We start from the raw sequence: 20,361 nt of genomic DNA, 5'->3' as shown, positions 1-20,361 counted from the left end.
ACCTTTGGAAAGATCCTGTCTGTAAATAAGGTCACATTCTGAGGTACTGGGGGTTAGGACCCCAACATATTTCTTAGCTTTTAGGTTTTTAAAGAATTTATTTAAATTAAAACTTATAGCTTACTGTCAGCATTAATAGTAACATACAGTTAATAGTTTTCACCCTTTTAACTGGAAATACCAAAACTCAAGAGTTTCTAGAGTTGTTGGTGTAATTATTATTATTGTCATCATTATTATTTTATATGGTGCAATTACTATTAATAAAGATTTTTGATGTTGAATGTGAGAAATTTGAAAGCCCATATTCTATCTTTTCTATTCCCATGGTATTTCTCTGGGACCATAAATTTCAGAGAAAACTGTTTTCTGCGTTTATTTTATTGTGGTGGAATAGACTTATACATTTTGCCATCATAACCATTTATAAGTGTACGTTTCAATGCCATTAAATACGTTCATATTGTTGTGCACAGTCACCACCTTCCATTTCCAGAACTCTTCATTTTGGAAAACTCAAGTTTTAGACCCATTAAGTAAGAACTCCCCATTCCTCCCATCCACCAGCCCCTGGCAATCACCACACTACTTTCTGTCACTGTGGTTTGGACTACTCTAAGTACCTCACATAAGTGGAATCATGCAGTATTTCTGTTTATGTGACTAGCTTATTTCACTTAGTATAACGTCCTCAAGATTCATCTGTGTGGTAGCATACTGCAGAATTTTTTTCCTTTTTAAGGCTGAATAATATTCCATTGTTTGTATATATATATCACCTTTTATTTATGCATATCTTCATGTTTTAACTACTGTGAATAATGCTGTGATGAACATGGGTGGACAAATTTCTAAGACTCTGCTTTTAATCTGTTTGAATACATATCCAGAAGTAGAATTGCTAGATCATATGGTAATTCTATTTTTAAACATTTTAATTACTGTAAGTGATGCTGTGATGAACACGGGTGGACAAATCTCTCTTCAAAACTCTGTTTTAATTCATTTGGATGTATACCAAGTATTAGTAGAATTGCTAGATCACGTGGTAATTCTGTTTTTAATTTTTTGAAGAACACCCTACTGTTTTCCCAGCAGCTGTACCATTTTACATTCTCACCACCAGTGCACAATGATTCCATTTTCTCCGCATCCTGGCCAATGCTTATTTTCTTTTTGATAGTAGCCATCTCAACAGGTGTGAGGTGGTATCTCATTGAATTTTGGTTTGCTTTTCCCTGATGATGGTGATGAGCATCTTTTCACTCTTTTTCAGATCCACAAGAGTCCTCTCTATTTTCAGAGGTGTTGGCCTCACACCCCCATTTCAATATTGAGAACAAAGCTGTACAGTCTGTGGAAGTGGTGAATTAATTGGGCGTATTATGGTAAGTAGGAGGCAGTTTGAAACCCCTCTGCTTTCTCACTGGTTGCATATACACCAAGTCTAACACGATCTCATTGTGAAGAGTGGGTCCTGTCATTTTCAACAAATCCTTTCTTTGTTTTTATAAAGTCCAAAGCAGAAAAAAAAAAAGAGAGGAAATCCCTCCAACGTTTATGCTATAAACCACACTCCTTCACCACTCTCACCCCTCAGGACATACACCTCACCACTGGTGTTGAGATCCTGATGCCCAGATTGTACAAAATTGCATGCTCCTTTTACTCAGAAGAATGTTCTTTGCCTACAGTTTTTAAGACATACTAAGCTAAAATGTGCATATCACTCTATCTAGAGTTGGGCTTTTGGTGATGTGGTGTGGTTACTAATCACTTTACTTTTGTTTCTGTTAAACCTGGCCCGACATCTCGCTGAGACGCTGTGACAAACACTTTGGGTCCATGACTCGGCAGGACCAGGTGTGGCCGGGCCCACCCCTTGTCAGGCAGGCGAAGGCAGCCAAGCTCGCTCAGTTCAAACATGCTCGAGGGATTCGGCACCTGGAAATCCCCACAAAGCTAGTTCCATTCCAGATCTTTCTCAACACCCAGAGGAGAGAACACAAGAACTGATTGTCCTCACAAGATTTTCTGCCTGCAGTTCCATAGTCTAGGGGTTTGTGTGGGCCGAGGGTGGCTAGACACATTTACTTATTAGTGTAGGGGCTCAAGTCAGAAAGATGCCCTAGAGCTCAATGACCGAATGTTGCACCCTGGGATTCTGTGGGGTGATATTTAGAACAACGTGATCCCCAGCCTGTGGGTGCCAATGTCAAGCCCCTCCCCCAGGCTCAGCCCGATGGCCTATTTTCCATAGGACTTTGTGATTCTGGTTTCTTGTTGCTTCCTGTCGTTCTTGTTTTCCACATTTCTTGGGCTCCATCCAATGCTGAGTAATGATTCATAGCCAGAAGGCCCGAGGCGAGAAGCTGCCACTCCAAAGAGGGAGTAACTAACAGCTCCAGGCACCAACGGCGGGCCCCTCACCCGGCCCACAGGCTCCTGGCCTCTACGCGCCTACAGGAGGAGTTGGTGCAGGGTGGGGTGATTTGTTTTCTCTGGCGGGGCTGGGGAGAAGCGGGGGTGTGCCCAGCTGAACCTCCATCTCTGGTCTTCCCGGGAGAGGTCCCTTTGTACTTCACACACAAAATGTGATGTGCAACAGTCTCTCACTTCCCTTCCTTTCTCCTTCCCTGTCCCACCCACGCCAGGTTCTTCTTTGGAAGGATTTTACTCCAACATTGCCTTGCGGGGAAGGAAAGAAAGATCTGAAATCAGGGAGGGGGAACACAGTGACTTTCCTCATGTGCCCTGAGTCTGTGACATCCACTGGTCTCTGAGCTGGCCCCAACTCCTGTGGGGTGGACCCCCAGGGCTGGTATGGGAGTTCAGTGGGGCTGACAGAAGGCCTCAGGGAGGTGCCAGCCTTGAGAGTGAGCTCCCAACGGGCACTGTACGAGATTATGGCAGAGGTGAAGGCAGTACCGACAGCCAAAGTTCACTGAGTGCCTTCTGTGCGCCAGGTGATGTTCAATTTAACACTCCCAACAACCCTACGAGGTCCATGTAATCGCTGTTTCCATTTTGCCAGTGAAGACACTGAGTCACAGAGAGGTCAGGATCACACAGTGAACACAAGGCAGAGCTGGGGAGTTGTAGCCCTGGAAGTCCAGCTCTTGAGTTGACTCTCAGTCACAGCTCTATATTAACCAAGACATGGTATCCTTGTTCCTGTGTTACAAATGAGAAGACTGGGGAGTGGTGTGCTCTGTCCCACACTGCTAGGGGACACAGATGCCAGGCGCCTCCCGTCCAGTCCTGCCCACTCCTTTGTTGGGCGGGGAGGAGTTAAGGAGGGGTGGAGTCAGGATGTGACTGCTTCCTACTCGCCCTTCTCCACCCCAAGTTTCCACCTTCCTCCTGAAGCTTTGTGCTCTTGTTTCAGATGACAGGAAGCTACCAGAAAGAGAGCCAGATAGTGAGAAGCAGATGAGGAAATCAGAAACCTGCATTTGTCAATCTAGGAATCAGTCCAACACGTCTTATGGAACTGAAAGCTGGCTGCCCAGGTAAAGTGTCCAGATGCCCCAGGCAAAGGGAGGTGAACATTAGAGGAAGTTAGAGTTTCCAGAATGGTGAATGTTGGGTAGTAGAGAAAATAGAGAAGGCTAAGGTGTGACAGAAATGGGCTAGAATTAGATGCCCTAGATCTCTATGGTGGGAAGAGCCAGAGAGATTAATGAGTCCAACCTCTTATACACTATTATTAGTGAGAACTAACATTGCTTGGGCACTCCTGTGCCAGGCATTGTGCTAAGTGCTTTCCATGTGCCTATAACAATCCTATGATGCAGGTGCTATATTTGTCTTCACTAAGAAACTGAATCAAAAGTTAATTGGCCCAGTAAAAGGTAGATCAAGGCAGTCTCCCTCTCTCCAAAGCCCACATACTTTTGTACTCTTTAACATTTTATGATGAACCATTTTAAACATATACAAAATAGAGAGAATATTATAATGAAGCTCCATAATTTCACTGACCAGTTGCAATAATCATCAACACAAGACAGATCTTATTTCATCATTCATCCCTCATCTACCCTTCCAGTACTAGATTATTTTGAATCTCATACATATTATTTCTTATTGTATCATCCTATTGGTATCAGTGTATATTCTAATTGGTATCTCCAAGAAAAAAAGACTTTCTTAATGTAGCCATAATACCATTGTTGTAGCTAAAAAAATAACAAAAATTTCTTAATACCATCAAATATCCAAACATTGTTCAGATATCTCAGACTGTCCCCAGATGTTTTTTTAATAGTTGATTTATTTGAACTGGGATTAATAGTCTCTATATTAAAAATAGAAATACCATATTATCTGGCAATTTCAGTCCTGGGTATCTATCTGAAGAGAACAAAAACACTAACTCAGAAAGACACATGCACCCCGATGTTCATACCAGCCTTAGTTACAATTGCTAAGATATGGAATCAACCTAAGTGTCCATCAACAGATGAATGGATAAAGAAGATGTGATGTATGTATATATGTATGTATATATGTACAACATATACACACACACACACACACACAATGGAATACTACTAAATTATAAAAAAGAATTTCATAATTTGCAACAAGAATGGACTTGGGGAGTATTATGTTTACTGAAATAAGTCAGAGGGAGAAAGACAAATACTGTATGCATCACTTACATGTGGAATCTAAAAAATAAAGCTAGCGAATATAACAAAGAAGAAACAGACTCACGGATAGAGAGAACAACCAGGGTTACCAGTGTGGAGAGGAAAGTGGGAAGGGCAAGACAGAGTCAGGGGATTAAGAGATACAAACTACAATTAATATGTATAAAATAAATCAGATACAAAGATATATTGTGCAGCATAGGGAGTCTAGCCAATATTTTATATTAGCTATAAACAACTTTTAAAAATTGTGAATCACTATGAAGGAATGATGCTGAAGCTGAAACTCCAGTACTTTGGCCACCTCATGCGAAGAGTTGACTCATTGGAAAAGACTCTGATGCTGGGAGGGATTGGGGGCAAGAGGAGAAGGGGACGACAGAGGATGAGATGGCTGGATGGCATCACTGACTCGATGGACATGAGTCTGGGTGAACTCCCGGAGTTGGTGATGGACAGGGAGGCCTGGCGTGATTCATGGAGTTGCAAAGAGTCGGACACGACTGAGCGACTGATCTGATCTGATGGTATGCACTTTACACTTACATAATTTGTAGGTCAATTGTACCTCAATTAAAAAAAAAAAAGTCCCAACATTTGGTTGATACGTAAAGTCCCCTCCCTGCTGCCATTGTTGAAGAGACAGAGTCACTGGCCTTGTAAACTTTCTCACATTTTGGATTTTGCTGATTATATCCATTTGGTGTCATTTAACATGTTCCTCCATCCTCTGTACTTCCTGTAAACTGATAGTTAGATCTAGTGGTTTGATTAGATTCACATTTAATTGTTTGGCAAAGCCACTTCATAGGCAGTACATAGTCGCAGCCCTTATACTTACACCTACTTTTCTCCGGAAGACAAAAGGTCAAATCTAACTCAGGGTAGAGTCAGAAAAAAGCCAGAACCAGGATTGGAACTCAGTCTTCCAGCCCCCTGCCCTTCCACTCATCACTGGACTTGACTCTAGAATATTCTCTTTTACTAGGAGGACAGTTTGGCTGTCATTTAATCCTCTACCTCCTTCTCTAAGAGAAGCCAATAGAGGAGCAGTGGGAAAGTTCAAGCCTTTCTCTGGCACATGGTACTAGCTTAATTTTAAACATGATGGGAGGGAGGGGTCTCCTCAAGGCTGGATGGGGCTGTGTACCTTCTGCTTTTGCTGGAGGACTGGAAGCATTTCAGCCAGAAGTCTGGCATGGAAAGGAGATAGAGCTCCTTTCAAATATTGAGAACTAATTTACTTGAGTACTGATAGGAACATTTCATCTTTTTGACTTATCCATTTTCCTTGATAGAAAAGAAGTAAGTGAACACTCAGTGCTGGAGGCCTAATGAGGCACACAGAATTCCACTTGGGGGAAAAGGAAAGGAAGAGCTAGTGAAGATGGCAACCCTTCTGTGCATTTCAGCACAGGGAGCACTTTTTTTTTTCCTATTCCTGCTACACTGAGTATACAAATGTCAGAACCAAAATTGATTCAGATAACCAGAATTCTTCCCATTGCAATGGGAAGAAACCACCCTATACCGAAGATTGGACCAGGGAGAGGGGTTGGGGAGGAAAGATGACCTGAAGGCACAATTACAGTGAGCATTCACATTCATTGGACACTTAAAACACACTGGGAAGATTATATGCAGTATCTCACTGGGGCTTCCCTGGTGGCTCAGACAGTAAAGCGTCTGCCTGCAATGCGGGAGACCGGGGTTCGATCCCTGGGTTGGGAAGATCCCCTGAAGAAGGAAATGGCAACCCACTCCAGTACTCTTGCCTGGGAAATTTCATGGACAGAGGAGCCTTGTAGGCTATAGTCCATGGGGTCGCAAAGAGTCGGACACGACTGAGAGACTTCACTCACTCACTCACTCACTTAATCATCACAACAGCCCTGCAAGGTAAAACAGAGGTGCTTTAATCGAATCTGCAGGTGAGGAGGGATGTGAAATCTCACAGATACTATCAATGAGGCAGAATTCAAATCTCTGTCTTTCTCATATAGTGTCTGTAACTTAACCATTAGGTTACAAGGTCAGCCAAATGAAGATGGTGATTTGAGAGGGGCTAGAAATCCAGAGGGCTTCCCTGGTGACTCAGACGGTAAAAGAATCTGCCTGCATTGCAGGAGACCCAGGTTTAATTCCTGGGTTGGGAAGATCCCCTGGGGAAGGGAATGACTACCAATGCCAGTATTCTTGCCTGGAGAATTCAATGGACAGAGGATACAGTCCATGGGGTTGCAGAGTCAGACAGGACTAAGCAACTAACACTTTCACACTTTTTTCTGGGAATCTAGACAGGAGCTTCTATAGGGTTCAGGAATGGCTTGGATAAGGAACACAGGGGCCCCTAGCCTTGGGGGACAAGTCATCTGATATTTTAACACAGGTCTCTGAAGTTCATGAATCGAATTTTATGGACAGAGGGATGGGAAGCCTCCACAAGTAGTTGCCATAGAGAAGTGATAGGCACTCTCCTGCTCCCTCTCTGTCAAGTTTAAGGCTCCTAACTGGAAAGGATTATTGGGGTCACATCTGACACATGTAAAGCCTTGTGTAAATTTGAAAGTGACACCTCTTGAAGGGAGATAAATTGCAAAAGCTGCCCCTCTGGGAGGCCCCTTCTGCAAGAGTGCTATCTGTATAGGGCCCACTGCTTGGGCCAACGGTGGGTCGGATTTCAGCCCCCTTTATGGTCTCAGCCAAGCCGTAGAGTATGCAGCAGTCTCTCAAAGAGCCAAGCTGGTTTTCCACCCAACATGCTGTGTGTACACTTGTCAAGGCCAAGTGACCCTTGCTGAGCTGTTATCATCTTTTGGTGGTTGTTTCATGTGACTGTGGTCTCAAGTCAGCTCAGAAGAGGGCAGAACCCAATTACTAGATTACTCACGCTGCTGATTTTCTTTCTTTCTTTCTTTTTTAACCACATCCACAGCTGTGGCACATTCAATGCTGTGGCAGTCAAATTTCCCCTGTCTAACTCAAGAGGCCAGGTTCCCCCACCAAAGCCTCCAAGGGCCGCATGGTTCCCAGGCCTGAACCCTGCCTCCAACAAGGCCTCTTCTGGTCATCAGGTCCAGGTAGGCTAAGTGCAACCCTTCTCCAAAGCCTCCTCTGACTGTGCCAGCCCCTGCAGATATGCCTGTGAAAGCCTAACCGGCCTGCAGGGACACCTGTACTCCAGGCCAGCTTCAGGAGCAAATACTGGTGAAAGGAACACACACAGAGATGGGCTGACACGGCAGCTCCAGAGACCTACTTAGAGATCTTGGAGGGCCTCCTAGGGAGGTAGGGAGTGAAGGTAGCTCACCTTGTGGGCAAGGACACAGTGGAGGCACCAGGGAATTTTGTTTGTTTGCTGTTTTGTTTTGTTGCTGCTATTGTTTCATTTATTTTACCTTTTCTAATATATTTTAAAATTTTTCTAACTTTGTTTTTTACTTTTTGTTATTATTCTACTCTTTTCTGTTTGTGTCTTTTGTTTTTTGTTGTTGCTGCTTTTTTCTTTTGATATTTGTGTGTTGTTTTGTTTCATTTTGGTTTTTACTTCATTAAATTTTTATCTTTAAAAAATTTTTGTTTTTGCTTTTGTCATTTTTGGGTATTTGTCTTTTGTTCTCTTAGCTTTTCTTTTAGTTTTTTGTTTGTTGTTCAATTTTTGTTTTATGTTTAGGTTAGTTTTGTTTTTATTATTGGTTTTGGACTCTCATTTGTTTAGATGTCTTATTTTTTGCTTTCCCTTTTTTTTTGGTGTTGTTGGTTTGTTTTTTGTTTGCTTGGATTTGTTTTTATTATTTATCTATGGTTTTATTTCTGTTTTCCTTTCTTTTTTTGTTTCTGTGTTTGTTTTTGTTTGGTTGGCTTGGTTTTTATTATTTCCCTTGGGCTTTGTTTGTCTGCTATCTTTTATCCGCCCCCCCCCCAACCCCCCCGATGCTGCACATCTTGCAGGCCTTGATTCCCAGGCCCGGAATCAAGCTTGAGCCCCTGTAATGGGAGCACCAAGCTGCTGGACTACCAGAGAAGTTCAGGCCCCAGGGAATATTAATTGGTGTGAGTTCTCCCTGAGGTCCTCATCTCAGCACCAAGATAGGGCTTGACCCAACTACCTGCAAGGTCCAATTCTAGATGCCTCTGGCCAAACAATCAACAAGACAGGAACACAGCCCTACCTATCAACAAAAATGAGGTGATAGAGAAATATGTTACACATGAAGGAGCAAGGTAAAAACCTACAAGACCAAATAAATGAAGAGGAAATACCTGCAGTCTACCTGAAAAAGAATTCAGTATAATGATAGTAAAGATAATCCAAAATCTCAGAAACAGAATGGAAGCACAGATCAAGAAAATACAAGAAATGTTTAACAAGGACCTAGAGGAACTAAAGAACAAACAAATAGTGATGAATAGCACAATAACTGAAATGAAAAATATACTAGAAGGAGTCAATAGTAGAATAACTGAGGCAGAAGAACAAGTAGGTTAGCTAGAAAATAGAATGGTGAAAATAACTGCTGAGGAACAGGATAAAGAAAAAAGAATTTTAAAAATGAGAACTGTCTCAGAAACCTCAGGACAGCATTAAACACACCAACATTCAAATTAGTGGGGTCCCAGAAGAAGAAGAGAAAGGGTCTGAAAAAATATTTGAAGAGATTATAGTCCAAAACTTCCCTAAAATTGGAAAGAAAATAGTCACCCAAGTCCAGGAAGCACAAATAGTCTATACAGGATAAATCTAAGGAGAAACATGCTGAGACACATATTAATAAAACTAACAAAAATTAAATTTGAAGGAAAAATGTTAAAAGCAACAAGGGAAAAGCAATAAATAACATACATACAAGGGAATCCTCATAATATTATAAGCTGATTTCTCAGTAGAAACTCTGCAGGCCAGAGTAGCAGGAGTAGCAGGCTATATTTAAAGTGATGAAAGGCAAAAACCTATAACCAAGATTATTCTACCTAGCAAGGATATCATTCAGATTCTATAGAGAAATCAAAAGGTTTACAGACAAGCAAAAGCTAAGAGAATTCAGCACCATGCAACCAGCTTTACAACATATAGTAAAAGAACTTCTCTAGACGGGAAACACAAGGGAAGAAAAAGACCTACAAAAAAAACAAACCCCCCAAAATTAAGAAAATGGTAATAGGGACATACCTATCAAAACATTACCTTAAATTTAAAAGGATTAAATTCTCTAACCAAAATACACAGACTGGCTGAATAGACACAGAAACAAGAGCTGTATATATGCTATCTACAAGAGGTCCACTTCAGACCCATGGACATGTACAGACAGAAAGTGAGAGGATGGAAAAAGACATTCCATGCAAATGGAAATCAAAAGAAAGCTGGAGAAACAGTACTCATATCAGACAAAATAGACTTTAAAGATTGTTACAAGAGACAAGGAAGGACACCACATAATGATCAGGGGGTCAATCCAAGGAGAAAATATAAAAACTTACAAATATTTATGTACCCAACACAGGTGCACCTCAATACATAAAGTGAATGTAATAGCCATAAAAGGGGAAATCAACAGTCACAGAATAATAGTGACTTTAACATCCTACTTGTACTAATGGACAGATCATCCAGACAGAAAATTAATAAGGAAACACAAACTTTCAATGACACACTAGACCAGATAGACTTAATTCATGGTTATAGGACATTTCATCTGAAAGTAGCAGAATGCACTTTCTTCTCAAGCGTACATGAGACATTCTTCAGGATAGTCCCATCTTGTGTCACATATCAAGCCTCATTAAAGTTAAGAAAATTGAAATCATACTAAGCATTTTTTCTGACCATAGCCTATGAGATTAAAAATCAATTACAGGGGGAAAAAACCTGTAAAAAACACAAACACATAGAAGCTGAACTTCTGCTACTGCTGCTGCTACTAAGTCGCTTCAGTCGTGTCCAACTCTGTGCGACCCCATAGACTGGCAGCCCAACAGACTCCACCGTCCCTGGGATTCCCAGGCAAGAATACTGGAGTGCCATTTCCTTCTCCAATGCATGAAAGTGAAAAGTGAAAGTGAAGTCGCTCAGTCGTGTCTGACTCTTCGCGACCCCATGGACTGCAGCCCACCAGGCTCCTCCATCCATGGGATTCTCCAGGCAAGAGTACTGGAGTGGGGTGCCATTTTCCTTCTCCGGGGGATCTTCCCGTCCCAGTGATCAAACCCTGGTGTCCCACATTCCTGGCAGACGCTTTAACCTCTGAGAAGAAATCAAAGACAACAAAAAAAGATGGAGTGATATACCATGTTCTTAGATTGAAAAAAATTCAATATTGTGAAAATGACAGTGATACCCAAAGGAAACTACAGATTCAATGCAATCCTTATCAAATTATGCAATCCTTAGCAAATCCTTATAAAAAAGTCCTTATCAATGGCATTTGTCACAGAATTAGGACCAAAAGTTCTACAATTTGTGTGGAAACACAGAAGACCCTGAAGAGGAAAAGCCATCTTGAGAAAGAAAAATGAAGCAGGAGGGATCAGGCTCCCTGACTTCAGACTAGTCTATAGTAATTAAGACAGAAGGGCACTAGTGCAGAGTCACAGATGGACCTATCATATAGAGTGAAGGATTAGCCTATCATAGAGACTATCATATAGAGTGAAGTAAGTAAAAAGAGAACAAATATCATATATTAACATTATATATGAAATCTAGAAAAATGGTACAGATGAGCCTATTGGCAAAGCAGAAATAGAGACACAGGCATAAAGAACAAATATATGGACACCAAGGGGAAAGGTTTACTGAGCATGGCCCCGCCCATCAAACAAGACCCACTTTCCCGCACAGTCAGTCTTTCCCATCAGGAACCTTTCATAAGCCTCTTTTCCTTGGAGGGAAGACAGAATGAAAACCACAATCACAGAAAACTAATCAAAACAGTCACATGGAACACAGCCTTGTCTAACTCAGTGAAACTATGAGCCATGCCATGTAGGGCCACTCAAGACGGACAGGTCATGGTGGAGAGTTCTGACAACACGTGGTCCACTGGAGAAGGGAATGGCAAACCACTTCAGTATTCTTGCCTTGAGAACCCCATGAACAGTATGAAAAGGCAAAAAGATAGGACAATGAAAGACGAACTCCCCAGGTTGGTAGGTGCCCAATATGCTACTGAAGAAGAGTGGAGAAATAACTCCAGAAAGAACGAAGAGATGAAAACAACGCCCAGTTGTGGATGTGACTGGTGATGAAAGTAAAGTCTGATGCTGTAAAGAACAATATTACATAGGAACCTGAAATGTTAGGTCCATGAATCAAGGTAAATTGGAAGTGGTCAAACAGGAGATGGCAAGAGTGAACATAGACATTTTAGGAATCAGTGACAATACATATGGACATCACCAGGTAGTCAATACCAAAATCAGATTGATTATATTCTTTGAAGCTAAAGATGGAGAAGCTCTATACAGTCAGGTAAAACAAGACTGGGAGCTGACTGTGGCTCAGATCATGAACTCCTTATTGCCAAATTCAGACTTAAATTGAAGAAAGTAGGAAAAACCACTAGACCATTTAGGTATAGCCTAAATCAAATCCCTTACAATTATACAGTGGAAGTGACAAATAGATTCAAGGGATTAGATCTGATAGACAGAGTGCCTGATGAACTGTGGATGGAGGTTCGTGACATTGTACAGGAGACACGGATCAAGATCATCCCCAAGAAACATGCAAAAAGGCAAAATGGTTGTCTGACGAGGCCTTACAAATAACTGAGAAAAGAAGAGAAACTAAAGGCAAAGGAGAAAAGGAAAGGTATACCATTTGAATGCAGAGTTCCAAAGAATAGCAAGGAGAGATAAGAAAGCCTTCCTCAGTGATCAATGCAAAGAAATAGAGGAAAATAATAGAATGAGAAAGACTAGAGATCTTTTCAAGAAAATTAGAGATACCAATGTACCAAGGGAATATTTCATGCAAAGGTGGGCATGATAAAGGACAGAAATGGTATGGACCTAACAGAAGCAGAAGATATTAAGAAGAGGTGGCAAAATACACAGAAGAACTATACAAAAAAGATCTTCATGACCCAGATAACCACCATGGTGTAATCACCCACCTAGAGTCAGACATGCTGGAATGTGAAGTCAAGTGGGCCTTAGAAAGCATCACTATGAACAAAGCTAGTGGAGGTGATGAAATTCCAGTTGAGCTATTTCAAATCCTAAAAGATGATGCTGTGAGTGCTGCACTCAATATGTCAGCAAATTTGGAAAACTCAGCAGTGGCCACAGGACTGGAAAAGGTCAGTTTTCATTCCAATCCCAAAGAAAGGCAATGCCAAAGAATGCCCAAACTACCGCACAATTGCACTCATCTCACACGTTAGTAAAGTAATGCTCAAAATTCTCCAAGCCAGGCTCCAACAGTATATGAACTGTGAACTTCCAGATGTTCAAGCTGGTTTTAGAAAAGGCAGAGGAACCAGAGATCAAATTGCCAACATTGGTTGGATCATCGAAAAAGCAAGAGAGTTCCAGAAAAACATCTGCTTCAGCTTTATTGACTATGCCAAAGCCTTTGACTGTGTGGATCACAACAAGCTGTGGAAAATTCTGAAAGAGATGGGAATACCAGACCACCTGACCTGCCTCCTGAGAAATCTGTATGCAGGCCAAGAAGCAACCAGTTAGAACTGGACATGGAACAACATACTGGTTTCAAATCAGGGAAGTAGTATGTCAAGGCTGTATTTTCTCACCCTGCTTGTTAAACTTATATGCAGAGGACATCATGTGAAATGCCGGGCTGGATGAAGCTGGAATCAAGATTGCTGGGAGAAATATCAATAACCTCAGATATGCAGATGACACCACCCATATGGTGGAAAGCAAAGAGGAACTAAAAAGCCTCTTGATGAAAGTAAAAGAGGAGAGTGAAAAGTTGGCTTAAAACTCAACATTCAGGAAACTAAGATCTTGGCATCTGGTCCCATCACTTCATGGGAAATAGATGGGGAAACAATGGAAACAGTGAGAGACTTTATTTTTGAGGGGATTCCAAAATCACTGCAGATGGTGACTGCAGCTGTGAAATTTTTAAAAGACACTCGCTCCTTGGAAGAAAAGCTATGACCACACTAGACAGTATATTAAAAAGCAGAGACATTACTTTGCCGACAAAGATCCGTCTAGTCACGGCTATGGTTTTTCCAATAGTTATGTATGGATGTGAGAGTTGGACTATAAAGAAGTTGAGTACCAAAGCATTGATGCTTTTGAACTGTGGTGTTGGAGAAGACTCTTGAGAGTCCCTTGGACTGCAAGGAGATCAAACCTGTCAATACTAAAGGAAATCAGTCCTGAATATTCATTGGAAGGATTGATGCTGAAGCTGAAACTCCATTACTTTGGCCACCTAATGCAAAGAACTGATTCATTGGAAAATACTCTGATGCTGGGAAAGATTGAAGGCAGGAGGAGAAGGGGAAGACAGAGGATAAGATGGTTGAATGGCATCACCGACTTGATGGACATGAGTTTGAGCAAGCTCTGGGAGCTGGTGATGGATAGGGAATCTTGGCATGCTGCAGTCCATGGGATCTCAAATAGGACATGACTGAGCAACTTAACTGAACTGAAGAGGAAAGGGAGGATGAGATGAATTGGGAGATTTGGATTGACATGTATGTACTTCTACATATAACATATTTAACCAGTGAGAACCTACCATAACACAGGGAACTCTAGTCAATGCTCTGTGGTAACCTAAATCGAAAGGAAATTTTAAAAAGAGGGGATATATAAATATTTATGGGGTTTCCCTGGTGGCTCAGAATGTAAAGAATCTGCCTGAAATGCAGGAGACCTGTGTTGGCAAGATCTGGAGAAGGGAATGACTACCCACTCCAGTATTCTTCCCTGGAGAATTCTGTGAACAGGGGAGTCGGATGGGCTACAGTCCAGGGGGTCTCAAAGAGTGGAACCCAAATGACTAACTAACACTTTCACTTTCATGTATACTTAAGCTGATTCACTTTGCTATACAGCAGAAAATAACACCACATTGTAAAGAAACTATACTCCCCCTAATTTTTTAAAAATGCACAGAGTATTATAGTTACATTGCTTGAAAATAAAAAGTAGAGATGAAGTGAGTGTGATAGTCATTCAGTCATGTCTGACTCTTTGTGACCCCATGGACTGTAGCCTGCCAGGCTCCTCTGTCCATGGAATTCTCCAGGCAAGAATACTGGAGAGGGTTGCCATTTTCTTCTGCAGGGAGAGATGAAGGCTTAAATACAAAGAAAAAAAAAAAAAAAGAGGCCAGGCTGACAGTACTGTATATGTGACCATATTAATCTTTCTTTTTAATAGAGCTGATTAAGCTAAATGGCATATTTATGTCATTGGATTTTGTAAAAGAACATGAAAAACAACTGGCTTTTTATAAACATTTTTTTAATCATGCGAAAAGCTCAAGGTAAATATGAATCTGTACAAACTGTCAGGAAATAAATTTGGTTGTGACTTGGATATGGTCATTCCACTTTTGGAAATTAATAGTCAAGAAATTCTAAACAGAAAAGAAAAACAAAAAACTTCTTTTTATAAAGATATTCACTGCTGTATTATTTATAATAGGGAGCAAATAGAAATCAGCTGTTCTTTATGGTGAATTATGATATGTATTATGTAACAGTTTTACATAGTTTTTAGAACTTGTGCTTGTTAAATGACATAGATGCCTATCTTATTGCACGGGGAAAATATCAGGAAACATGTAAATATAAAGTATGGTCACAACTATGCCAGGCTTGCTTAAAAGACTTCAGAAAGATATACTAAAAGCTGTCTTATTAGACTAATGATAATAACGAACATTATCATATTTTTATTATGTACTGGGTATTGTTCGAAGTGACTTACATATATTAACTCAGTTTATCTGTGCAGCAACACCTTGAGGTAAGTACGACTATTATGATTCCATTTTACAGATGAAGGAACTGGGGCAGAGCATTAAGCAAGCTAACCAAGTCTCCTAGTGTGAACAAGGTCAAAGCTGAAAGAGAAATCCAGGAAGCCTCAATGGCCATGTCTCTTAGCTGTCAATCAGTTCATGGAAAAATAGAAAAAGGATAATGTGGAAAGATATCATTAAAAATGTTACATGCAACAGGGTGAGCCTGGGACATTTTGTCATAATAGAAAGCAAGGAAGCTGCAAAAGATTCGAGGGCTATCGTCAAGAGCACTCAAGAGCTAAATGGAAGAGGTTCCCCTCGCCTAAAGAAAATACTCCTGGGAATCAATAATGGTGGTGCATTGAAACACATCAATATTTTGAAACATATAGGTTTAATTATGCAGGAAGAAAAAGACCTGCATTGGTCCCTTTAGAGGAGCTAGGAAATAACTCATTATTTTGAAAACTGGTAAATAGAGGAAAAGTATTTGTACTGTACAGAACCTAGGGTTACTAAATTGTTGATGAGGGCAAATTTTTATTTATGGAAATATTCCAGATAATTCTGAGGAATTGAGGAATGAAGCAGAAATAGTAATTAGCACAATTTTTAACCCCCAATAAAATAATGGATTAGGCAGTAGATGCTAATGTTACAGAAAAAGACATAGCCAGAGTGCGTACTTATTTATGGAATTATCACATCACCATCTATGAAGTATTCAAGCTACACAAACAAAACGTGAATCAGTTGCATCTCTAGATGTGACTCTCAATTTATAAGAAATGCAGGAGACAGAGAAGTGCTTTAAATGACATGATGGGGAATGAAATTAGCAAAATCTAGTCTGGGAAAATTTATAGAACAGGATTGCAAGAAAAAAAGATGGAGAGTGGGGCCTTAGATATTAAAAGAGACTAATTGCAACAATCTCATCTGCATCCTATTTGGAGGAAAAATTCCTTAAAACATTTTTGAGACAATCAGAGAAATTCAAATACTGCTTGGATGTTTTATTGAATTAAGGGATTATTGATGCTTTTGAACTGTGGTGTTTGAGAAGACTCTTGAGAGTCCCTTGGACTGTAAGGAGATCCAACCTGTCAATACTAAAGGAAATCAGTCCTGAATATTCACTGGAAGGACTGATGCTGAAGCTGAAACTCCAATACTTTGGCCACTTGATGCAAAGAACTGACTCATTGGAAAAGACCCTGATGCTGGGAAAGATTGAAGGCAGGAGGAGAAGGTGATGACAGAGGATGAGATGGTTGGATGGCATCACAGACTCAATGGACATGAGTTTGAGCAAGATCCGAGAGTTAGTGATGGATAAGGAATCCTGGCATGCTGCAGTCTACGGGGATCACAAAGAGTCATACACGACTGAACTGAAGGGATTATTGTTCATTTTTTAAGTGTGATGATGATACTGTGTTATACTTTTTAAAAGAAGTCTTGTCTTTTAGAGATGTATTATTAAATATCTGTGGATGAAAATATATTATTTCTAGAATTCACTTTAATATGTTTCAATAGCAAGGGGGAAATGAATAAGGGATGGATGCAATAAAGATTGGCCATTGACTGAACGTTGTTGAAGCTGAGTGATGAGTACATACAGGCTGATCATACTCTTCTTTCTACTTTTATACAGGCTTTAATATCTCCGTAGTAAAATATTTTTAATGATACAAACATATCTTAAATTTGATCTTATATAAAGTATTTAAATATTTTACTGTAGAATTGAGGGCTAGTAGTAGGCAGTGAATGAAGGCATGGACTAAGGACCAGACTGCCTGGTTTGACCTTCAGTGCTATCACTTACCAGCTGTAAAATCTAGAGTAAGAAACTTGATATCACTCTATCTCAGGTTCCTCATTTGTAAAATGGGATTAACAATGCCACCTACTTAATACTTCATTGATTTAATATGACCAAAAAATGAGTAGAATTTCTCCAGTGTCTGAAACAGTTCATGGCACATACTGAGCAGGATATGAATTTAATATTTTTATTGAATTTCTTTTCTTTTTTGTCTATGGACATAAGAATCCTGAAAAATGTCTTCACTCATTTTGCATTTTATAAATATGACTCTGATCCCACTTCTGATCACCAACTCCAATTCTAACACCAACTAATGATCCTGGTACCAATTCCAGTATGTGGGAGTTCTCCCCACATATCCAAGCAATTACTGTTCAGATTCTATTCAACTCAGTTCTTACACTATTTGGGGAGAGCATATGAACCCGCAGGTTAAGGACTCAGTCCCATGAGATTGCCCACACACCCTCAACTTTAGATGCCAGTCATAAGTTCAGGCATGTTTCTGACCCACTGGCTATACGCTGATGTTTCCAACAACTCCCTCCTTGGGTTCAATGAATTTGCTAGAGTGACTTACAGAACTCAAGAGAAACATTCTACTTAGTAGACCACCAGTTCACTATAAAAGAATATAACTCAGGAATGGCCAGATGGAAGAGATGCATAGCTGGGGAGGTATGGGGAGAAGGCCCAGAGCTTTCATACCCTCCCCAGCTATGCACTCTCCCCAAGTGTCCATGTGTTCCCTGCCAGGAAGCTCTCCAAACGCCCTCCTTTTGGAGCTTCATTGCATAGGCATCATTGATTAAGTCATTGGCCATCGATGATTGAACTCAACCTCCAATCCTTCTCTCTTCCAGGAGGTCTTGGTGTGGGAGTAGAAGATTCTACCCTCTAATCACTTGGTTGATTGTCCCAACCAACCTCCATCCTTAGGCTACACAGGTGCTTCCCAAAAGTTTCCTCATTAATGTAACAAAAGGCACCTTTTCTACTCTCATCACTTAGCAAATTCCGAGGGTGCTAGGAGCTCTGTGCCAGAAATGTATTAATATTTCTCATTACTAATTTCAGTATAAATAACAATATTCACCTATTCAATCACTCACCCTAAATGTATCAGCTGCAATTTTCCAGTTTCTTTAAAATGGAGCAAGAATTCAAAGATACTGAGGGCAAATCCTGCTAGATTTTAATGTTACTTTCAGTCTTTTATAGTTGCTTGTCTACACCTAATCTGACAGTATTTTTTTTTTATCATGCCTCACTTTTATCAAGCCTTTCAAAGAAACTTGATTTTCTTAAGACTGTTCTTTCTGCATTGTATTTTTATTATTTACCTGATTCCTAATTACATTACAAATTTCTATTGCAACCATTTCAAATATGTCTGGGAACAAAGAAACTGGCTCTTGGTAAACAGACAACGCAACTGGTGGCAGACGTGCTCAGATGTTTTCTGAGAATGCCACTCGAACGTGTTAAGCGGGCTGAGGGCATCAGAAAAGTGCTTTACAGGTAGAGTGGAGGCTGCATCAGTCAATCTGGTGGGTTTATTAAGTGGAAATCAGTTAGGGAAACCTGGTATATACATGCCAACAGTGGCTGTGTTTGGGTAGCCCAGTCTTCCTTCTATTCCAATCTGTTTTAATGATTATGTGTGATAATTCCACAAAAATTAAAAAAAAAATCAGCACTTCAAGTTCTTGGTGGGGGGAAATACATATATAGTTAGCAAATCTATCCACAGAGGACTAGAATGTAAACACAAAGAAAATGTGCAGTGAATATTGGTCATCCAGACACTCTTGCATGCAAACAACAAGTGGCTGAATTCTACGAGCTTCCCGTAACTGATTTCCACTGTTCTTGTGGGAAGTGACAGTGAGGACCGCTGATGCTCAGACCCTAGGACAGTGTGTATATCAAACACTGCTGTTGCATGATGCCAATTCCTGAATGCTACAGCAGTCCAACTTCATACTCAGACGGTTCACACACTCTAATATTCACATTCTAGTTTCATTTTGACTTTAAAGTTACACAGAAACCAAATGATCAAAACTGCATTTCTTTCTAAATCTACATGCAAATTGTGAGGCAGGGATTCCCCTTGTCACTGGCATTCCTTTACAGAAAGGATGCTGGGCAACCTCAAGCACCGAAGATGTGAGCTGCCTGAATACCAATCCAATTTTGCTAAATTAGACATATCCTGTGTTTGCCCAAATTTCACAAAGCTCACTCTAGTCTGCTTCTCTGTGATATATGATGTTACTATGCTTTTTGATCAACTGTTAATTCTCACAGTCCTCCTTGAACAGGAGAGGAAGTGAGAGAGGTGTGTAGCTACTGCTGTATTCATTCTCATCACTTGACAGAGGGGGAAGCCAGAGTTACAAGTCAGATCTGTTTTTATCACCCTGGGGCATTCCGCATCTCTCCTCTGACTTGGAGACTTGATCGTAGGGGCACTTCATGAGAGGTGCTCACAAGAGAAATATTTGAACCAAACTCACCTCATTAACAGTGGCAGTGACAATGACCAACTTTGGAGCATTTAAAAATACAGGTGCAAGATACTGAATTTCGTTTTCTGTGCTATACAGTAGGTCCTTGTTATTGATCTATCTTATGTATGGTAGTATGTATCTGTTAATCCCAAGTTTTGAATTTTGATAACCTATAATGAAAATGTATACATGCATAAATATATTTATGTATAATTGTACATCTGAAATATTGTAAGTCAAATATATTTCAATTAAAAAGAAGGTACAAATACAATATAACATATACATATATATATATAGAGAGAGAGAGAGAGAGAGACTGAGAGAGGGTTTCCCTGGTGGCTCAGATGGTAAAGAGTCTACCTGCAATGCAGGAGACACAGGTTC

At 40.4% G+C, this 20,361-nt stretch overlaps 1 long non-coding RNA gene across 1 annotated transcript; it reads left to right on the top strand.

The window, feature by feature from the left end:
* The first annotated feature begins 1,275 nt into the window (after positions 1–1,275).
* LOC112447065 (uncharacterized) lies at positions 1,276–17,278 on the top strand. Its single transcript, XR_003035128.2, has 3 exons — positions 1,276–1,388; positions 3,389–3,512; positions 15,656–17,278. It is a non-coding gene; the product is annotated as an uncharacterized lncRNA (long non-coding RNA).
* The last annotated feature ends 3,083 nt before the right edge of the window (positions 17,279–20,361 follow it).

Source organism: Bos taurus, chromosome 6, assembly GCF_002263795.3.
Source record: "Bos taurus isolate L1 Dominette 01449 registration number 42190680 breed Hereford chromosome 6, ARS-UCD2.0, whole genome shotgun sequence".
Lineage (NCBI taxonomy): Eukaryota > Metazoa > Chordata > Mammalia > Artiodactyla > Bovidae > Bos > Bos taurus.
Note: the sequence above shows the minus strand (reverse complement) of the source record. Positions and strands in the feature narration are given on the sequence as shown.